The sequence below is a fragment of the Sus scrofa genome, chromosome 15 (assembly GCF_000003025.6).
Source record: "Sus scrofa isolate TJ Tabasco breed Duroc chromosome 15, Sscrofa11.1, whole genome shotgun sequence".
Taxonomy (NCBI): Eukaryota; Metazoa; Chordata; class Mammalia; order Artiodactyla; family Suidae; genus Sus; species Sus scrofa.
In genome coordinates this window covers 80,595,520-80,616,109 of record NC_010457.5, presented here as the reverse complement: position 1 = coordinate 80,616,109, position 20,590 = coordinate 80,595,520, and the positions used below count along the sequence as shown (strand labels likewise).

Here is a 20,590-nt window from a genome sequence, read left to right as displayed (position 1 = left end):
CTCCAGGTAGTATCAGGACCTCTCACTTTCCAGGTGGCCTCTCTTGTTGTCTTTCTGTATGGGCTCTTCAGCAGGATTGCTGGACCTTTTTTTACCTGGTAGTTGGGATCACAAAAGCAGAGGCTTCCAGGCCTTCTTACGGCTCAGGCCTAGAACTAGCAGGGCATCACTTCCACAGCTCTCTTTTGTTAAAGCAAGTCCCAGGGACAGCCAAGATCAAGGGGAGGGTGGAGGGGGGCTATATGAGGTGTGAATACCAGGAGGCATGCTTCATAGGAGGCTGCCAATGGAACAGACCACCCCATGGTCATTTTTTTTTTTGAATTTTTTATAATTTTTTATGATTTTTATTTTTTCCATTATAGTTGGTTTATAGTAGTCGGTTAGTTTCTACTGTACAGCAAAGTGACCCAGTCATATGTGTGGTGTGTGTGTGTGTGTGTGTGTGTGTGTATTCTTTTTCTTAGATTATTCTCCATCATCTTCCATCACAAGTGGCTAGGTATAGTTGCCTGTGCTATACAGCAAGATCTTATTGCTCATCTACTCCAAATGCAGTAGTTTGCATCTATTAACCTCAGACTCCCAGTCCATCCCACTCCCTCCCCCTCAGCAACCACAGGTCTGTTCTTTACTTGTCAGGTACATGCCATTTGCCCAGCAGTGAGCATACGATGGTAAATAAGCAAAGCATGGTCCTTGCTTTACAGAGTCTGTAGTCTGTGGGAGCACAGGGAATCAGGAGTCGGAAACTTATTGTGCAGGAGGTGAGTGCAAGGATGGGAGGATTCTCGGGAGCACACCTGGACTTATGGAAGGTAGGAGGAGGCACCCTGTGGAGGTGGCTAAGAGGGTTGCTGGCCAGACAACAGCATGTGCCCAGGCCAAGAAACAAGAGAGAACATGGCTCTTCTCTGGAACGAAAAGGAGTTCTGTGTGATTAGGGAGTGGAGTGTAGAGAGTAGAGCAGCGTGATGTGTCTGGTGCTGGGAGAGGCGGAGTCATACCCAGGGTTTGTGAAACAGAAGGCCTGCGAGTTAAGCAGGAGCCTCATCACATATGGAGAGCCTGGGAGGCCGTATTGAAACTAGACTTGATTTCACTTGTGATGGGAAGATCTGCCTTTCAGAGACATCCCAGCTACCTCATGCTGAGAATGGAGGGACCTGTGCCGGAGACCTCAGGAAACTCTTCTGGGGCCAAGCAAGGGAGAGTGGTGGATGGCTTAGGGCATGCATTCTAGAGATGCTTGAAGGTAGAATCTACGAGTCTTGGTAATGGGTCGATTGGTTATGGGAGTGAATGAGAAGGACAAGGCAAGAGTGACTTTCAGGGTTTTGGCTTGAGCGGCTCATCATAGATCCCATCAAGGTGGCCTGGAAGTACCACGGAGAGCCAAGTGAAATGTACCAAGCTTACTTCCTTTGGGTTTTAGTACCCTGCAGACCTTTTGCAGACTAATCTGCCCTGAGATCCTTAGGCACGTCCTCTGCTCACCTCCCCCACCTCTCTCACCCACTTTGTGGTTTCTGCTTCTCTCCTGTCCTCCCATGGAGCAGAGTAGTATGAGCAAGTCTGAGGCAGAGTGACCAAGGATGTCACCTTGAACCTTGCACTTTGAGGGTCATGGGTTGGAAACACTGGTGAGGGAGAGTTATGTGGGCTTGGCGGCTTGCAGAGAGCAACACAGCTCACAGGGTTGAGAAGTGCAAAGGCAAGGGGATTTGGGGAGAACCTGGGAAAAGGAGAAGAGAAAAAATACCCCGCCAGTTAGAGGAAAGTGAAGAAGTGGCTAAGGCATAATAAAGACAAGGGAAACAAATCATGTGAGGAGGAAATACAGAACAGAATAGAAAAATCAAAGGGAAAGAGATGGTTCTAGAGCTGTCACCTCTGTCATGGAAGACTCCAGAATCTTGTTCTTTCATGCCTGCCTTTTACATGTTCATTCTAAACGTTAGAAAAGCAAAATAAGCCTTTTTCTTGAAAGCCTTAGAAGGCCTTCAGATAAGCTCTCTTGTTATATAAAAGAGGGAAATGAGCAGTTAATACGCCAAGGTAACCTCTAGTCATTTTGTGGAAGAAAAGGAACCCTAAGAAAAGAAAGGACATGCATACAAACTGTTAAAGTCCATTTTTAAAAAATTGTTGTCTCTTCTCAAGCAATCTGACAGAGAAATATCTGTAGCCTGAGAGGATGGGGAGAGAGCATGTCCCCGTGATCAATTTTTAATAAACATAAATGGTGTAATAAATTATGCATGGGGGAAGGTATAAAGCATTAAACAATGAAGGCTAAATAATTTAAGTGATTAAAAACTGCCTCTGTCATATGTTTGATGTCTGAGAACTCTGTGAATTTTCTCTTCAGGGAAGTAGAGGATTTTTTTAAAGGGGTTTTTCAAAACAGACTTTTTAAATTTATTTTTATTTTTTGTCTTTTTCTAGGGCCGCACCCATGGCATATGGAGGTTCCCAGGCTAGGGGTTGAATCGGAGCTGCAGCCACTGGCCTACACCACAGCCACAGAAACACAGGATCCGAGCCACGTCTGTGACCTACACCACAGCTCACGGCAACGCTGGATCCTTAACCCACTGAGCAAGGCCAGGGATCGAACTTGCAACCTCATGGTTCCTAGTCGATTCATTAACCACTGAGCCATGATGGGAGCTCCAAAACAGACTTTTTAAAAGGGAGCATCATATGGTGGGCTGCCGGGTGGGGAGGGTGTGGCACACAAAAACACCAGTTTCCATGAGCCCATATCTTGTGCTCATTTGATAAGTACTGGGGTTGTGCCTTGCTAGTGGATGGTATTCTGTCAGGCCCTGGTGAAGCACTGCCCATCTTCTCAGAGGCTGAGACTTTAGATCTCTTTCGAGGTGTCCAGAGAAACTTGGTCTGGGCTCTGTTTCTTATATAGTTTTAAACTTCCAAGATTCTGGGCAGGAGGTACTATCTCTGCACATTTGGTGCCTCAGGCAAACTTCCATCTTTATCCTCACATTAGAATGACTGGATGGGTTATAACCCAGGAATTACTGACCAAGGCATAGCCCCTTCTGTAAGCCACTCACCTAAGGTTTAGGGGAGTCTCCATCCTCAAAGGTACCGTATTATAACATGCAGTAGCTAAGAGCAGAAACATTAGCGTCAAACCTACCTAGGCGTGAACCCACTCTCTGCCAGTTATGAGCTTTATCACCTTTGTCAGGTTAATTAATCTCCCTGCAAACTCAGTTTCCTTCTTTGCAAAATAGATTCACTGTGAATTTCCCTCTGAGCACTGCTTTTGCAGCATCCCATAAATTTTGAGTGGTTGTGTCTTCATTATCATTTGTATCAAGGTATTTTTTTAATTTCCTTCTTGATTTCCCCATTGACCCATTGGTTTTTTAGTAGCATGTTGTTTAGTCTCCATGTAGTCAGTTTTCATTATATAAAAAATAAAATAAAAGATTCAGTAATAGCCCAAAGGACTGTTAACATTCAATAAGATACAAACGTCAGTAGCTTAGCCTCAGTGTCCAGAATATAGTCAGTGCTCAATACATGTTTATTATTAACCACATAATTATATATTGAGTCTTTATTTTCCAGTCTCAGAAGAGTGCACAGTCAAATGATAGAACCAGGACAAAAAATTGTAAACCTAAGAAATATCCACCACCTGATCTAAATCAAAGATTGTAAGCTGTGGTCCAAGAGCCATTTCTGGAAAATGCAGTACTTTTTAAAATTTCAAATTCAGATCCCTTTAAGGCAAAGGGCCCATGTGCTCCAGTTAACTCCTGTCTTCAGTATTTCCATTGGCTTTTACTTCTCTGCCTGTCCAGCTATGACAGAAGTTTGAATTTGCCACCTCAGGCTGAATGGTTAGTTCTATAAAGTTAAATTGGTTTCCCCTAAGTTTCCTTAAATGTCCTCTCTCTCTCTCTTTCTTTTTATTTTTTTATTTTTTGGGCTGTGCCCACAGAATGAGGCCATCTCTGCCCCCAGGTCAGAAATTTCCAGGCCAGGGATCAAACCCTTGTCACAGCAGTGACCCGGGCCACTGTAGTGACAATGCTGGATCCTTAACCTACTGAGCCACAAGGGTGTTTTAATTTAACTTGGGGCATCTGATTGCTATCCAGCCATAACAGAGAAAAAAAAATTTTTTTGGCCCAACTGAATAATTCTGATAAAATTAAAGGCAAAACAGACCAACAGATAGGCCAGCTGTTTACTTTGTTGTTATTCCAAAGTGATATTTACCTAACACCCATGTAGGCATTATATTGCCCTTCTCACAATTCAGAAACAGATTATCCATATAATTGCATCCATTTATGGTTGATATTCTGAAAACACACATGCTTATCAACAAAAGTTCAAGTACAAAACAGTGGTGCACCAGACAGCAGGAAACTGAGGACTCACTGTAGGTATTGAAATCATGGATGCCAATGTGCTGATGCTTCTCCCAGTAAGAGTGGGTCTGTGTGTCCCCTTCCTTTGATTCTGGTGGGGGAAGGGATCATGACTACTTTGACCAAGAGAGTAGGACAGAAGTGACTCCATGAGACTTTCAAGACTAGGTCATAAAAGGCCATACTTCTGCCTTGTTCATTGGGAATGCTTGATTTTGAGCCACCAAGCAGGAAGTCTACTAGATGCTGGAAGGCCAGGTGTAAGTGTTGTGGTCAACAGTCTTGGATGAGTCCATCCTTTAGCCTTCCCAGCCTGACATCAGATATAAATGAAGAAACCATCATGGAAGTGGATTCTCCAGCCCCAGACTTCTAGATCCCAGTTTATCAGTGATCCCAGCTAAGGCCACAGATGTTATGGAACAGAGAAGAGTTGTCTCCATCATGACCTTTCTGAATTCCTGACCTGCAAAATCCATGAGGATAATGAAATGGTTGTTTCACGAAGCTGAGTTTCAGGCTCATTTGTTACATGGCAGTAGATAACTGGAGCACTCATCCAACAAGGTGGCCTGGCTATAGAGCTTGGGTAGTTACCATATCACATCATTGTGTTTATAAGAATTTGACTGTAAGAATTGACTGTAAGAAGCACCTGGTCCCATCAAAATATACCATATCATCATAGCTAGTTTTTTTTCCCATGTAAGATAAACCTGGGAGAGTTAATCAGTTAACAGGTATATATTGAACTGAAACCCAGTAATAGGCCACAAACCAAGCTCTTCTGCAATTTTATGGTTTGTTCAGGAGAGTATATTACTGTGTTTTTCATTTAGCAGTAAATCCATGTCACCACCTCCAAAGTAGAAATAACAGCTTTCCTCAAAGATGATAAATTAGGCAATGCATTAAAAAAGCACTTAGGGTTTTAAAAAAAAGATAACACTGTAGATACAGATAAACACTTACACCATAATTATTTTAGGTTAATGGATAATGCTAATAGTTTGTGCTATTAAGAGAATTTACAAAGCAATCTGAGCAGATACAGGAAAATTAGTCTGTTAGGACCTGAGTAGCTAGTGCTTCAGGAGCAGCTGAACTGTAATAACAGTCTCAGAAGTTGCATTTGGCATTAGTTTAGTGGTCTTTTTATGAAGCAGTAATTCAGTCTGAACTTTGAAAACCAGGGCATGACAGATCACAGGGCAGATCCTTTCTGAGAGGCTGTGTGGAGAAATCTTTATTCTTTCCAATCTACCTTTTCAGCCCAGCCAGCAACAGAGAAAGCTAGCTTCTGGTGGGTCAAAAGTCATATGCCTAGGTCAGGGGTAGCACATCCACAGCACATGTGATACCAGTCAGTTAGGCTGTCTCCGTGCACATATAAGTTTGCCATGATGGCCAGCATACATGAGTTCTCATGAAAGACGCCTGTTTGGCCATTTCTTATTGCCCATCCTTCCGAAGAGAGCCCATGGGCACAAGGAACCACGACAAAGATCACTGGTACAGGTATGACTAAAGATAGATTGGTTGTTTTCTACTTGTCAGAGATTTTTCTGTCTTGTCTGGACACCTTTCTCTCTGTTAAGAATATTGTCAGGAGGAGTCCTGTTTATGTTGAATCCTAGAAAGAAAACTGAAAAGCTAAGGAGATTTCACCTCTTTTGGCGTTATGATTCAGTGAAAGTAGAAGGTCCAAGAAGCACTAGTACAGAAGATCGTGGAAGGAAAGACAGAGGGAGTTTCACATCCAGTTTCACCTTAACATCTATAAATTAGTATGCAGGTTAACTTAGAATCAGCATTTTTTATTTTGAAGTTCTGATTTTTTTGTGCACACATGGAGTGGACTCTATGAAACGTGAACTGGACTGTGGATTTGAGAATGAGAGATTCCTCTTGTTCTTTGTTGTTGCGAGGCAGTCATTTATCATTCATGCAGTAAACACCTGAGAGGTGCCAGGACCCTCGCTCGACCGCCCCCCACCCCAGCCTGCCCCCACCAACCCACACAGATGGGCAGGTGCGGAGCTGTGTAGCCAATGACTGGTCCAGTGGAGTGAGGGGGCGTGGCTCTGCTGGGAGGGTCTGGAAGGAGGAGACTGACCCTGAACCAAGGCCAAGGTTGGCATTACAGGAGACGAACACCTCTCTCTGAAGTGCTTACTGACCTAAGTGTCAACCTTTACTTCAGAGACATACTGAGAGATGGGAAGTAATTTGTTTTGCTACATATTGTTCCAGATTTTTTTTTAAGAGATGATAAAGCTGACTGTGTCATTAGCACATCCTCATGTGTTAAGATAGTCACTCACCCCTGGGTGTGTCTACCCACTTCTCCTTTCCTTTAAAAGGACCAATAATGTTCCCGACTTCCTGTCTCCTTTGGAGAGACAAGAAACTGTCACAGGTGCTGGACAACCATCAAAGGGTTCGCTTTTTGTTTTTATTTTTAACCTGTCTCAAATCTTTGCTTCATCAACTCAGCACAAGGAGAACACAAGGGTGGGACTGCCCAGAAGCAATCGCGGTTTATATCTGAGCCTTCAAATCGCCGCAGCAGTTTCTAAGCTACTGTTATCAGGACAGGAGGAACCGTGTTGAGATGAAGATGTATGTGAAAAGAAAACATAAAGAATAAATAAATGCATAAGTAAATTGGAGTGGCCCACCAGTTAAGGATTCGGCATTGCTGTGGCACAGGTTTGATACCTGCCCAGGAACGTCTTCATGCCGTGAGCGCCGCTCAGGGAAATCAGGGCTCACCATGGTGGCTAATGTAGAAATTCCCTCTATTGAGAATTACCCTTCATCACTCTTTCCTTGGTTGAGCTCCCTATGAAGTGGCTGGCTGCTGTTTATGAGCCATTTTCATGTTTTATGTGAAAAATGTGTGTTTTAAAGACTGGCATCTCACCACACTGGTGTGGCATGCCGGTGACATCACGGATTCTTGTCTCGCATCTCGGGAGACTCTGGGGTGCGCTTACTGTACGGAATGGTGGGTGAGGTGCCTGTCCCTGTGTATATTATTTTCTCTACCTTTCTCCTTCAAGCATAAAGTGTTGGATTTGTGGAAGTAAAATAGGCCTGTTACGCAACTGCGTACATGAGAAACCTAATTCCAAGATGTGTCAATGTGCAGTTAGCACAGTTTGGTTGTAGGTTCCTGTTTTGGTTTTTTTGTTTTGTTTTTTTACATTTGGATAGCAAATTAGGAGGCAAGACAGCGTATCATAAATGACAACCCAGGATGGTGTGATGTTGCTTTGCTTTGTTTGCTTTTGTTTTTGTAATCTTAAATCCTTGCCTTTAGTCAAGCTAGGTGAATTATTTTTAAGTTGAATTTATACATTTAGTTGTATCTGACTTGTTATAACTTCTCTTCCCCCTGCGTATTTCTTAATACTTAGGAAGGCTTCATACTTGTAAAGTCTAGTTACTAAAAATTTCAGTATATTTTGATGAATATTATAGGTCATGGGGGTAATTTTCCAATAAAAAGAGAAATATAATTTTTAAAGCAAAAACCATAATCAGCTCATTGTAATGGTCCCTTAACCCCTATTCTGCCTCCACTTCGATCATTGTCATTAATGATGCACAGGGTTCCTAAAGTTAAAATGCAATTTATATAAAATGTTCAGGGGAGTTCCAATCATGGCTCTGCAGAAATGAATCTGACTAGTATCCATGAGGATGCAGGTTTGATTCTTGGCGTCGCTCAGTGGGTTAAGCATCTGGCATTGCGGTGAGCCATGGTGTAGTTTGCAGGTGTGGCTCGGATCTGGTGTTGCTGTGGCTGTGGGGTGGCCAATGGCTGCAACTCCTATTTGACCCCTAGCCTGGGAACCTATGCCATGGGTGTGGCCCTAAAAAGAAAAAACAAACAAACAAAATGTTCAGGAACCATATTTCAATAACACACTTATGTCTAGATGCAGAGATGTTGGATTATTTTTTGTGCGTCCTTGGAAGTTAATTGGTGGATGCTATGTTGCTTTCCGTGTAGTAAGTGTAAGAGAGTGTGAGAGACGTGTGGCAGATATTTAGCAAATCACACCCTGTTTTATTTTAGGTACCTCCCAGGGCACCAACTTTATTTCTATAAGTTGCTTGAAAGCAAAGAAAATAATAGGTAATGACATATAAAATGTAGTGTTACTCCTTCAGAATCACTGTAATTAATAAAATCTTGAGAGAGATTTATCTTTTGAAAGTTTACCTCATTTATAGAATCATGTAGCTCAGCCCGTCTGTAGCCACTTTGAAATCAAAGTCATAATCCAGAAAATATGTGATAAATACATGTGGTTGAGTTTACTGTTGCTCAGCTGAATATGACCCACATTCTAATCGTAACCTGAATAAATCCTGAAACCTCACACGGTCCAGATTCTGCTCAGAGTGTCATTCAAAGAAAACATCAGAAAGCCAGAAAGCCTCGAAGAGTAACCTACCTCTCTCATCTATGTTTTTCTAAAAGGCATGACTTTAAGGCATTACACTTCATGCCACGTAAACAGTTTCTCCAAAATTCTGTGTTGCCATCTGCCCCTCTCCCTGCATTCATGGCCACTGCTACACCTGTCTGTCTTTCTCATCCACATAGTTTTTCACTGGCTGTGAAACGTTAATCTTTTGAAAAAAAATGAATGGAGATATAATTCACAAAGCATTTTCTCATTTTCTGATCAGACATAAATACATCAACTCTTCCAAATTTAGAAACATAAATGCTACATCACTTCCTGGCTTAAAGTATCTGTATGGACTTCCTATTTTATTTCCTGGATGGACTTTGCCCCTCTAGGATGACTGGGGGACCTGTAGCTCCACTGGCCCTGATTTCTGAATAGCTTTGATTCCCTGCATGCCCAGCACCCTCAGAAAAAAAGCCCATTGCTTGACTCTGATTACATGTCTTATGATATAATTAAAATTATAATAAAATTTCCACCTATGAACATCAACAGTAGCCACCATTTATGTACTGCCCTGGCTAAAATCTTTGAATGCAGTGTCATACTCAGTATTCAGAAGATTATCTCCATCTTATAGATGAGTAAATTGGGACCCAAAGAATAAAAGTAATTCACTGCAATTAGGAAGTAATGGATCTGGGATTTGAACCCAGGTAGTTTGATTCCAGAATCCTTCCTTTAAGGAGTGACATGGATTTGTTTACCAGTTCTGCCCTATTTTATATGCTGTTAAATGTAGAAGGGAGGGGTGCATCTGAGTAGGAAGATTGTGCAGATAGGCTATTAATTAGCTGTTCTCTTGGTCCCATGGTATGTATGCGTGTGAGGAAAACACAAATCCTGAATCAGGGCTACAAATCTGCATAGTACCCACTCACGACCTCTTCCAACACCAGTGGCTGGCTTTTGAATTGTTTATATTGCCTTGTATTCTTTTCTCTATTCAGCCTAAAAGAAAGGAGCAATAAATAAATATGTGAGAGACTCTTGGTCCTCAATACTCTTTACTACCTCCTGAGTTCTGTACCTATGAGGCTTCTTAAAACTCATCCTGGGTAAATGGCAAAGCTTTCTGTGTGTCCCTAGGCAGTCTTTGTATGAACAAAGGAATTTGCTCTATCCTTTCAATGTTTTGATCAACCACAAAGATGAATGAGGGCCCTAGTTATTTAGGATTAAACTGCATGGGATTGGAAAGGGCCAGTTTGGTTGTTGGCATCAGGCCCCATAGTATGTTGGAGAAGACTGCCTCTGCGAGGTAGGGCTCTGGCTTTGAAGATGGCTGGCCAGAAGGCTTGGTGATTCTGGCTTAGATTACCTTACAGTGGCATAAACAACTGTACCAGAGTGCAGTGCATCCACAAGAGAACTTTCTTGACCTTTCATCTTCTTTTTAGCTGTTCCAAAGGCTCGGGAACCTGGTGCCTGGTATCTTTTTGCATGATTGCTAATGAGGAAGGCCTTTGGCATGACATCATGCTCCAAAAATCTCCCAGGGTCAGTGTAGAAACAATTGCTCTGGGGTCCGGCTGGACTGTTTGACCTACATTGTGAAGGACTGACTGCCAAGGGTGTGTCTCACTGCAGTTCCTCTCTGCACGGCTGCCTGTGCTGTGCATGGGTTTAGCTTTCTCTGATGCAGAAGTTTTAGTGCATATTAGAAATGACAGTGGACTTAGAGTCAGAAGCTTTGGGTTTAAATCCCAGTTCTACCACTTATTTACTTGTTGGAAAAATCCCTTCGACTATTGGAATCCCTTAGTCTTACCTTTTGTATTATGAGAATGATTTTTTTTAAATTACATCATAAAACTGTTTATGTGATTAATTTTTAAAATACGTTAAAACAAACACTCCTTAAGGTATTTTATCCCTTCTTTGTGGTCCAAATTAGGATCTCAGTCTAGGAAATTGTGAGTTAACAGCAGGTCTTCAAACAGTTGCTGTACCTTTATTCCTGTTCCTTCCCTACCACTACCCTGGAATTCTCCATGACAAATTAAACACAGAATTTGGTTAACCTTTAGTCAAAGACACACACAGATAGAAACACATACAAACAATACTTCCTCAGGTATTTTATGGCCAGAATTTCTCCTATCACTCCTGCACTGATATCAAAGCTTTAAAAAAGTGGAAACCATCTCATTTTTAGGGGGAAAAAAAAAGAATGGATTCTTGTGAATTACTGTGCTTTCTTAACTAGATATTAAGAAATTCAGGAAGTTCCTGTCATGGCGCAGTGGTTAACAAATCCGACTAGGAACCATGAAGTTGCAGGTTCGATCCCTGGCTTTGCTCAGTGGGTTAAGGATCCGGCGTTTCTGTGAGCTGTGGTGTAGGTCACAGATGCAGCTCGGATCCCGAGTTGTTGTGGCTGTGGTATAGGCCGGTGGCTACAGCTCTAATCTACCCCTAGCCTGGGACCTCCATATGCCTCGGGAGTGGCTCAAGAAAAGGCAAAAAGACCAAAAAAACAACAGCAACAAAAAAACCCAAAAAACCCAGAAATTAAGAATTCTAGCCTCTGAGCAGATCTAAACAACATCATTTTCTCGATTGGATTCCTCACCTCTTTAGAGGGTATGTTTACATTCTTGTGATCTTACTGTTGTACTCTTACCTAATTTTAGCTTAGATTTCTCAACTGATGATGACTTCCAGTGACTGGAAGTGAGGTAGCAGGAAATTTACCCTAACAGCCTCCCTTCTACAGATAGCTTCTGCCTATCTCTGAAGTGCCTGCATGTCTTAGAGTCAAAAACTTGCAGAAATATTCTTCAGGATGTTCCTGGCTATACCCCAGCCACTAGGTTCTTGACTGCCGGTCTACCCCACACTTAACCACATGATTTGTGAGAGCTATAGCCAGTCCTCATTGTAGGAAAGAAGTGAATGGAGACCTCGCCACATACTCTTTTAGAAAGGTTTCTAATGTGTATAATGGCATTCCCCCCGCAACACACACAATTTATTATTGTTGTTAACGTGAACCTACCATTAAATTTCCCCAAACAGTGAATTGACCTTACTAATTAACAGGGTCCTGCTGTGCAGTCCCCTGATGTACACCAAGAAAGGTCACATGTATTTGATTTGAGAGAAATGTGTAGGTAGGATTTCTAAACCGTTAGATATTAAAACACACACAGAGCTGGGGTAGAGGGTACTACAGCAATAAAAACCATGATCAACGAGCAAAGGTCAAGAAAAGGGGGAAAAACAAGAATAAAACCTATAGCAGAATACATGTGATAAAATAGCAGGAATAAGATAAACATATAGCAATAAATGTGATTAGGTTAAATTCCTTTATTAAAACTAGTGACTCTCAGATTAAATAAAAAGATAATATAACCAAAAGCTATCTTTAGGAGTCTTTGTATACCAAAATTACACAGAAAGGAAGAAAATAAAAGAATAGGCTGGAGATAGACTAGTTCTAAAAAGCATAGCATTAAATGTGAAGAGAAATTATGGATGAGACATAAAATAATATATACATAAGCCAAACAAGAAGATTCAATAATGATGAAACTGTATTTACTGAACTTTTAGTGTTGAATTAAAGGAAAATCTGTTAAGAATATAAGAAAAAGAAATCAATTAAAAAATTTAAAAAACAAAATTTTCCATAATTATAGTGGGAGAGATTAACAAAATGCTTTGAGAATTTTATCAAGAAGGCGAAATTAAGTAGGAACAGAAGATTTTGAATAACATCGTTATCATTATTAACCTAACTCAACAAGTAAATCTACATTTATTTTTTAAAAAAGACCATGGGTCATTTACAAAAACTGACTACAAAGAAACTTTTAATCTCAAAAGCAGATGCGCTGGCTATTATAAGAACATAGCATTGAAAGTTAACATGAGAGGGCTCCTTCCCCCACCTCCATTCAAGTACTTGGAAACTAAACTGCAATCCTTTTAAATAATTCTTGGATGAAAAAGGAAATCGCTGCTGTAACCATAGATGATGATGATGATGATGATTGTCTTTTTAGGGTCACACTTGTGGCATATGGAAGTTCCCAGCCTAGGGGTTGAATCAGAGCTGCAGCTGCCAGCCTAACATCACAGCCACAGCAAGACCGGATCCTTAACCCACTGAGCAAGGCCAGGGATCGAACCCATGTCCTCATGGATACTAGTTGGGTTCTTAACCTGCTGAGCCACAATAGGAATCCCCATAAACTGTTTTTAAATGGACAGTGAGAATATATTGCATTGAACTGTGTGGGATTGGACCAAAAATATAGTTAGATTTAAAGGACTGAAAAGAAAATAAGTTGTAATTTAATTTTTATTTTTTAAATTTTATTGAAGTGCAGTTGATTTCCAATGTGTTAATTTTTGCTGTACAGCAAAGTGATTCAATTATATATATTTCCTTTTTCATTTCTTTTCCATTAAGTTTATCACAGGATATTGAATATAGTTTCCTGTGCTATACAGTAGGACCATCCTATATATAATGGTTTGCATCTACTAATCTCAAACTCTTAATCCTTCCCTGCTTGGCATCCACACGTCTATTGATGAGTCTGATCTATTTCCTAGTTATGCTCATTTGTATTGTATTTTAGATTCCACATATCACATATCATATGATATTTGTTTTTTTCAGACTGACTGACTTCTCATAGTATGATAATTTCCAGGCCCATCCGTTTTGCTGCAAATGGCATTATTTCATTCTTTTTTTTTTTTTTTTATGGCTGAGTGGTATTCCTTTATATATATACGTACCGCATCTTCTTTATCCATTCATTTGTTGGTGGACATTTAGGTTGCTTCCATGTCTTGACTATTGTAAATAGTAGTGTTATGAATGTAGGGCTATATGTATCTTCTCAAATTATAGTTCTTTTTTTTTCTTTTTAGGGCCACATCTGCGGCACATGGAAGTTCCTAGGCTAGGGGTCAAATTGGAGCTTCAGCTGCCAGCCTCTGCCACAGCCAAAGCAATGCCAAATATGAGCCGCATCTATGACCTACGCCACAGCTTTCAGCAACGCCAGATCCGTAACCCACTGAGCGTGGCCAGGGATCAAACCTACATCCTCATGGATACAAATCAGGTTCTTAACCTGCTGAGCCACAGCGGGAGCTCCAATTTATAGTTTTATCTGTATATATGCCCAGGAGTGGGATTGCTGAATCATATGGCAACTCTATTTTTGGTTTTTTGAGGAACCTCCGTACTGTTTTCCATAGTGGCTGTACCAATTTGCATTCCCACCAACAGTGTAGGAAGGTTCCCTTTTCTTCACACCCTCTCCAGCACTCATTTGTAGACTTTTTAATGACCAGTCTGAGGTTGTATCTCGTTGTAGTTTTGATTTACATTTTTCTAATAATTAGCAATGACGAGCATCTTTTCATGTACCTACTGGCTATCTATGTGCTTTCTTTGGAGAAATGTCTAGGTATCTTCTGCCCATTTTTTGATTTGGTTGTTTGTTTTTCTGTTAATGAGCTTTATGAGCTATTTGTATGCTTTGGAAATTATAAGCTTGTAATTTAAGAAGCTAATAAATGAAAAAACAAAATAAAGCATCAAAATAGGGGAGGGAAATTATGAAGTTAAATTATTTACCGTTATTAGAAAAATTATGAATTTTTCCTAAGAAGAAAAAAAAATGGCAGTAAGGCAAGTGCAGAGTTAATAGGAAAGTTGCTGGAATGAGGCTGGAAAACTGAGTCGATGGGATAAAAGACACTGTCCCTGTCCTCATTGTCACTTAGGTTAGGTTGAGGTGAAAAGTATGTGCAAAATATAATTAAGGAATAGGACTGTAGTCCATAAAGTGAGTTATAGATGCTATACCATCTACAGCAAAGGCTCTGAGTCTTTGGCTTCAAACTCATCAAGGGGTCCTGGACAGACTATAGTCTTTCCAACCTGGCTACTTACCTGTGAAGTGGGGATCACAGTATCTACCTCACAGCATTTCTGTGAGAATTAAATCAAAGTACTCTGGGCCTTCTGTATTCACTGATGCAGAACCTCAGATACGCAGGGCTGACTGAGCATCTGCAGATTTCAGGGTCTCTGGCGGGGTTGAGGGGGCTGTCCTAGAACCAGTCCCTTGCAGATACCAAGGGACAGCTCAGTGCACATGTAAGGGCTGCCTGAAAAGTCAGTGTGCCATCTCTTGTGGTCACCTCTGGATGCTGGTGTAATGATTAGGGCTCTATCCATATGTGGGACAGAAAATAGTGTTTAGAGTATCCAAGTTCTACTTGCCTGGATGAAAAGATTGGGCATTTCACCTGTGACTTTTCATGAAATATGCCCATGCTGATTGGGTGAACTTGTCTCTGTCCATTAAAAGAAAAAAATCTATAAAGCATGACACTCCCAAAGCAGCAGCCATTCATGAGTGCCCCCGCCACGGAGAAGGGAATGGCCAGTTTGCCATTCTGTCATCAGATGGCTTCCCCAGGTAGGAAAGATGGGGCCAAGGAATCCTTCCTGATCTGCTTCTGATCCATAAGCACGTTTATTCCTCCTCAGTAAGAGTGAAACATCATTCTTGCAACCATGGGGTGTCAGCCTTAGGCTCTTCAGGCATGATGATGGATTCTGAGATCTTGAAAAACTGGCATGGTTGGAGTTCCCGTCGTGGCTCAGTGGTTAACGAATCCGACTAGGAACCATGAGGTGGCGGGTTCGATCCTTGGCCTCGCTCAGTGGGTTAAGGGTCCAGCATTGCCGTGAGCTGTGGTGTAGGTTGCAGGTGAGGCTCGGATCCTGTGTTGTTGTGGCTCTGGCATAGGCCGGCGGCTATAGCTCCAATTCGACCCCTAGCCTGGGAACCTCCATATGCCTAGGGAATGGCCCAAGAAATGGCAAAAAGACAAAAAAAACAAAACAAAAAAACTGACATGGTAAACATAAAGGGAATCAATTAGTAAACCCATAATAAACTGAAAAGAACTTAACACTTGATGAGAATTTGGGGTTTGAGGTAAAGTTAGAATGTTTCAGAGAGTAGGTAAAAATCTGCAAGTGCTACTCATGAAACCACTTTAATCAAATTATTTCTGTTCAGTGGGGGAAAAATCAGTGAAAATAGTTAAATGATGTCTATGGTCCAAATAAGAACTAACTGACTGCTCTACTTCCTTTGTTCCCAAGATGCCATCACCTGTAAAGCGTACCATCAAATTTATGACAGGTCAGGAGGTGTGGGAAAGGACATGATAGTAAATGTATGCTTTGGTTGCACAAGTGTTAAAATATCAAGGAAAAAAGCACTGTGAACACAAACATACATCTTGGAATTAAGGAAATGCAGAATTTCAGTGGTGCTGGTGTTTTGGTGTTTCCTTGCTGGCAGAAGATAGAACTAATTTTATAAAAGCAATTTTTAAAATGTTGATTAATACACAGGGCAGCCCTAATGAAAATTAAGGGCAAATAGAAGTTTTCTTGGGCCCATAGATTTGCTTTCTTTCACTCTCTTGTAAAGACAAAAAAAAAAAAAAAAAAAAAAAAGTTTAGGCAGTTGGGGAGGCAGTAAACATGATGAGCCTGGAACATATTGTAGGGCCAGCTAATAATGAAAAGCTCAAAAACCAACACCAAAAAAAAAAAAAAAAAAAAAAAAAAGGAAAATATCAAAGGAGCACAGGAAGCAACTGAAAGAACTCCTGACAGCCAAAGGGAGAACAATTTGAGCAACAAAATCAGTAAAATAGTGTTGAATTATAACCCAGAGTGTAAAATAAATGAGTCCATACGGATATAAATGATTGAAAAAATTGCTAAATGGGGAGAAGAGACAAATCTTGCATGCAGAAGAATTCAAAAGAATTTATATAGATGCTCCACCCTCAAGCTTTTCCTTCCGAAGTATATGGTGTGGAAGGCGCGAGGAGCAGCCCTCCAGTAGAGAAAGCTGTCAGACACTGCCTAAGGAGATCAAGGCCACCATCAGCAGGATTAAATTACCTTGAAAGTATATCTGCTTGATAGGATGTGATTAAAATGGCACTTGACCTCTGCAGTCTTCCTCCAAATAACCCATCACCCTGTCTTATCATGAGTAAAACATCAGACAAATCTCAGTTGTGGAACATTCCAGAAAATACCTGACCGGTGGTACTTATAACTGTCAAGGTCATCAAAACCAAGCTAAGTCTGCGAAACTGTCAAAGCCAAGAGCAGCCAAAGGAGGAGACTTGATGACAAAATGTAGTATGGTGTCCTGGATGGAATCCTGAAACAGAAGCAGAACATCAGGGGAAAACTAAGCAAATCTAAATAACCTCTGGTCTTTAGTTAATAATAACGTATCGGTATTGGTTTCTTAATTGTTAAGTGCCTGTAAGCTTTTAATAGCGGGGAGATTGGATACAGAATGGGTAGGAACCCCACTATCTTCTTGATGTTTCTATAAATCTACAACGGTTCTAAAAGATAAAGTCTATTGAAATTACTTTGGAGTTCCCATTGTGGCACAGAGAAAACAAATCTGACTAGTACCCATGAGGAGGCAGGTTTGATTCCTGGCCTCGCTCAGTGGGTGGGGGATCTGGTGTTGCTGTGAGCTGTGGTGTAGGTTGCAGACGAGGCTCGGATCCTGCATTGCTGTGGCTGTGGTGTAGGCTGGTGGCTACAGCTCCGATTTGACCCCTAGCCTGGGAACTTCCCTAACTTCCATATGCTGTGGGTGTGACCCTAAAAAAAAAAAAAGAAGAAGAAGAAGAAGAAATTATTTTAATGCCTAAACAGAAAAAAACATTTCATGGGCAGCAGGCCAAGTTAAGGATTTTAAAGGAAAATTATAAAGCATTTTGTTGAGACCTTTAAAAATTCCACATAAAGCATGGCTGAAGTAGAACATATGTAACTGCTTAGTTGAAAAAAAAATGGAAGTGGCAGCTTAGCCCAGAATGTGACACTTCTAAACACATTCAAATGGATTCATTATTTATCATCGACAGAGTATTTTGTTTTTTCAAGAGGGCACAGTTTTACCATTATTCCTATTTTAAAGCAATGCCATGCTTTTAGCCGTCTTGACTCAACTGGCTAATCTAACTGTACAGTTCAGTCAGAAAACCAGGCATCAGCTGTCAAAATGGTAAAACAGTTATGTATGTTTTCAAAGCCAGAAAAGCAATCATGTGGTGAGACTTCAGAGTTTTAGTGTTGTCCAGAGTCCTGACTCCCAGGATTCGTTTCCTTACCCAGTGTTCTCACATGGAAAACTTCTTTGGGGAATTATAGGGTAATATTTTCAAGACTTGGAACCGTGAGCTTGTCTACAGTTACCTTTTTGAAAACAACAACAACCAAAAAATCCCTTTAAAAGCATTTTTTAAAAAAAGAACTACGCGGGCGTTGCCAAATAGAAACAACTTTGGGGTTTCTGCTCTGAGGCAAGTGGTGCAAATTGCAGAATATTCCCCTCTGTCCAGGACATCGTTTTTCTCCCACACACCACTTCCTACATCCACAGATCCCAATGTGTTGGACCTCCAGAAAGCAAGAGGAATTCTAAGAGGAGAGGGGAGGGCGCTGACCACAGAACCAGCTAGAAATGGCACCCCTGGGCTTCTTGCTTGGTCCTGCCTCAGCTGTTCTCCAGGCCTCCCCTGTGTTGGGGGCACACAAGGGCACTCTCCCTGTGCTCTTGCCAGGCCAGCACCCCCCCGCCAGGCGTCCCCCCATCATCCTGCAGGGAAACCAGAAAGCTGGCAGATTTGGGAGAGCAGGAGAGGGAAATTATCTGCTGTTTATTTGTATCTGCCATTTGGCCTCAGGAGCAGAGAGCTCTGTGGCTTTGTTTGCTTCAGAGTTAGGGTACACCGTCTGACAGCAGGACGAACCAGACTGGATGTGAACCAGACTGTGCCAGGAAACTCAGGGTGAGGTGCATAAACGTGCTCGTCGGTGGTGCTGGCGCCCTCCAGAGAGGATCCTGGGGACACCCTGGGTGCAGCGCCATGGCTGCCCTTGCTCGGCAGTCCTCAGGGCGGTAGCACCCTGGCCTGTCCTGGGGACAGGACAGTGCCCAAGCCCCAGGCTCCTCAGTGAGCCATCCACCCTTCTCAGCCGCTGCCCCAACCCCAACCCCAAGACGGGTGGCCTGGAGCTCAAGAGTCTCTGTCTTCCCCCCACCACCCCCGCTCCATGGAATCAAGACCCGGAGCCCAGACATTACTGCTCCCCCCACCCCACCCCCCACCCAGGCTTCTGTCCTCTTTACCTGCGCCCTAAGGATGCCTGAAGCCGGCGGGGGACCTCTGTGGGGACACAGCTATTTCTTCAGGCGCAGGGTTAGCCCAGCGTGAAGCAGGCAGGGAGACGATCTTATCACATGCTTTGACCGCTCCTTGAACGAGTCGAGAAGGTGCAGTGAGGAAGTATAATGTCACATGCAACACTCACAGGAAACTGGCTAGAAGACAGCAGGGGAACTTTAGAACTTGGTCCTTTTCAGCGGATTAAAACTACACAGGTTAGTGCTTTTTCTCCCCCCCCCCCCCCGAAAAACCTTTGATGGCCGCTCTAAATTACCTCCCTGGTGCTCTTTCCTTAAACTATCTTTAACTCTTTTTGTAATGAGAAGAAACTGCTCTGGCTTTGGAGAGCCAGGGCATAGCCGGTAGCCACGCGTTGTTAGAGGAACAAACATCGAGCCATTATTATGAAAATGAAATTATCAGAGCCTCTTGCTTCCCTGTTTGGAACTTCTGGGCCCTAAAAGACAAACCTCCAGATAGTCATTAAATTGCGTATTTCATGGAATTCAGCTAAGCCTGTCCTCCTGTCTACCTGTAGATCCTGACACATCAGCTTGTGTTCGCCGGCAGACGCTGGGTGTTCAAAGGGCGGTAGAAACTGCAGCAGCATTGTGGGGACAAACGTGCTGCAAGGGCGCTTGCAAAAGTTGATTGTTTTTATGCACTTTTTGTCTGGCTCAGTGAATCTTTTGGCTCGTATTTCCTGTTAAAGTAACTGATCGTATCTTTATAAATTCCTAAGTCCCCTTTTTATATTTTTTTGCTGTCCTCTTCCTTCTTCTCTTCTTCTATTTTTAACTTTATTTTATTTTATTTTTCTTTCTTTTACTAACCAAAAAAAAAGCAGGGGTGGATGGGTGTGGGCAGTTTGCCTGTGTAATGAGGAAGTCCCCAGCCCCTGCCCGGGGGGTTAAGAAGGCAGCACCGCCTAGGGCTGTCATGCGCGGGGCAGCCATGAGGTCTGACTGTCACTGGAGCTTTGTGTCTTCAGCCTGTGCTTCCCCTAGAAAGGGAGATTTGAAGAATCTAGAGAAGAGCCCAAAAGATGGTCAGAGTGTGGGAAATTAGAGCCCAGAAACCACTACAGGGCCCAAGATCATTCATCCTGGGGCCCAGAGGGACAAAAGGACTTCAATAAAAGGCTCTTACACAACGACCTGCCGCTCTCAGACCTGTGTGAAAAAGGAAAATGTCTCAAATCTGAGTTAGAAGAAGGAAGTTACTACATCCTTGGACTGTTATTAAATAGCGCTGGAACGGGTTAGGCAGAGAGGTTGCCCAGCTTTTTTTCTGGACGATTTGATAACAAACTAGCATTCATCTGTGGCTGTGTTCATGGGTTAATAGAGGCAGGGAGAGAAAGGCAAAGAAGAGCCCAGGTTTGGGAGCTTCTTGTTTCCTCTCTTCATTCCAGCT

At 42.2% G+C, this 20,590-nt stretch overlaps 1 protein-coding gene and 1 long non-coding RNA gene across 5 annotated transcripts in view; one reads left to right on the top strand and one right to left on the bottom strand.

Annotated features, from left to right (window-relative positions):
* Positions 1-20,590, top strand: part of WIPF1 (WAS/WASL interacting protein family member 1) — a 125,431-nt gene that overhangs the window by 30,353 nt on the left and 74,488 nt on the right. The window contains exon 1 of one of the 3 annotated variants that reach the window (XM_021074984.1): positions 18,868-19,389. The exons of the other annotated variants lie outside the window; for them this stretch is intronic. The gene's annotated coding sequence lies outside the window, so the exon portion shown is untranslated. Of the gene's footprint in view, positions 1-18,867; positions 19,390-20,590 lie in introns of those variants that run through there. 3 annotated transcript variants of the gene reach the window in all.
* LOC106508127 lies at positions 12,206-20,018 on the bottom strand. 2 transcript variants are annotated; one of them, XR_002339056.1, is made up of 3 exons: positions 19,707-20,018; positions 19,138-19,263; positions 12,206-17,142 (listed from the first exon to the last, which is right to left on the bottom strand). It is a non-coding gene; the product is annotated as an uncharacterized LOC106508127 (long non-coding RNA). The 2 variants fall into 2 exon arrangements; XR_001304704.2 differs by lacking the exon at positions 19,707-20,018 and having other exon boundaries at positions 19,138-19,299.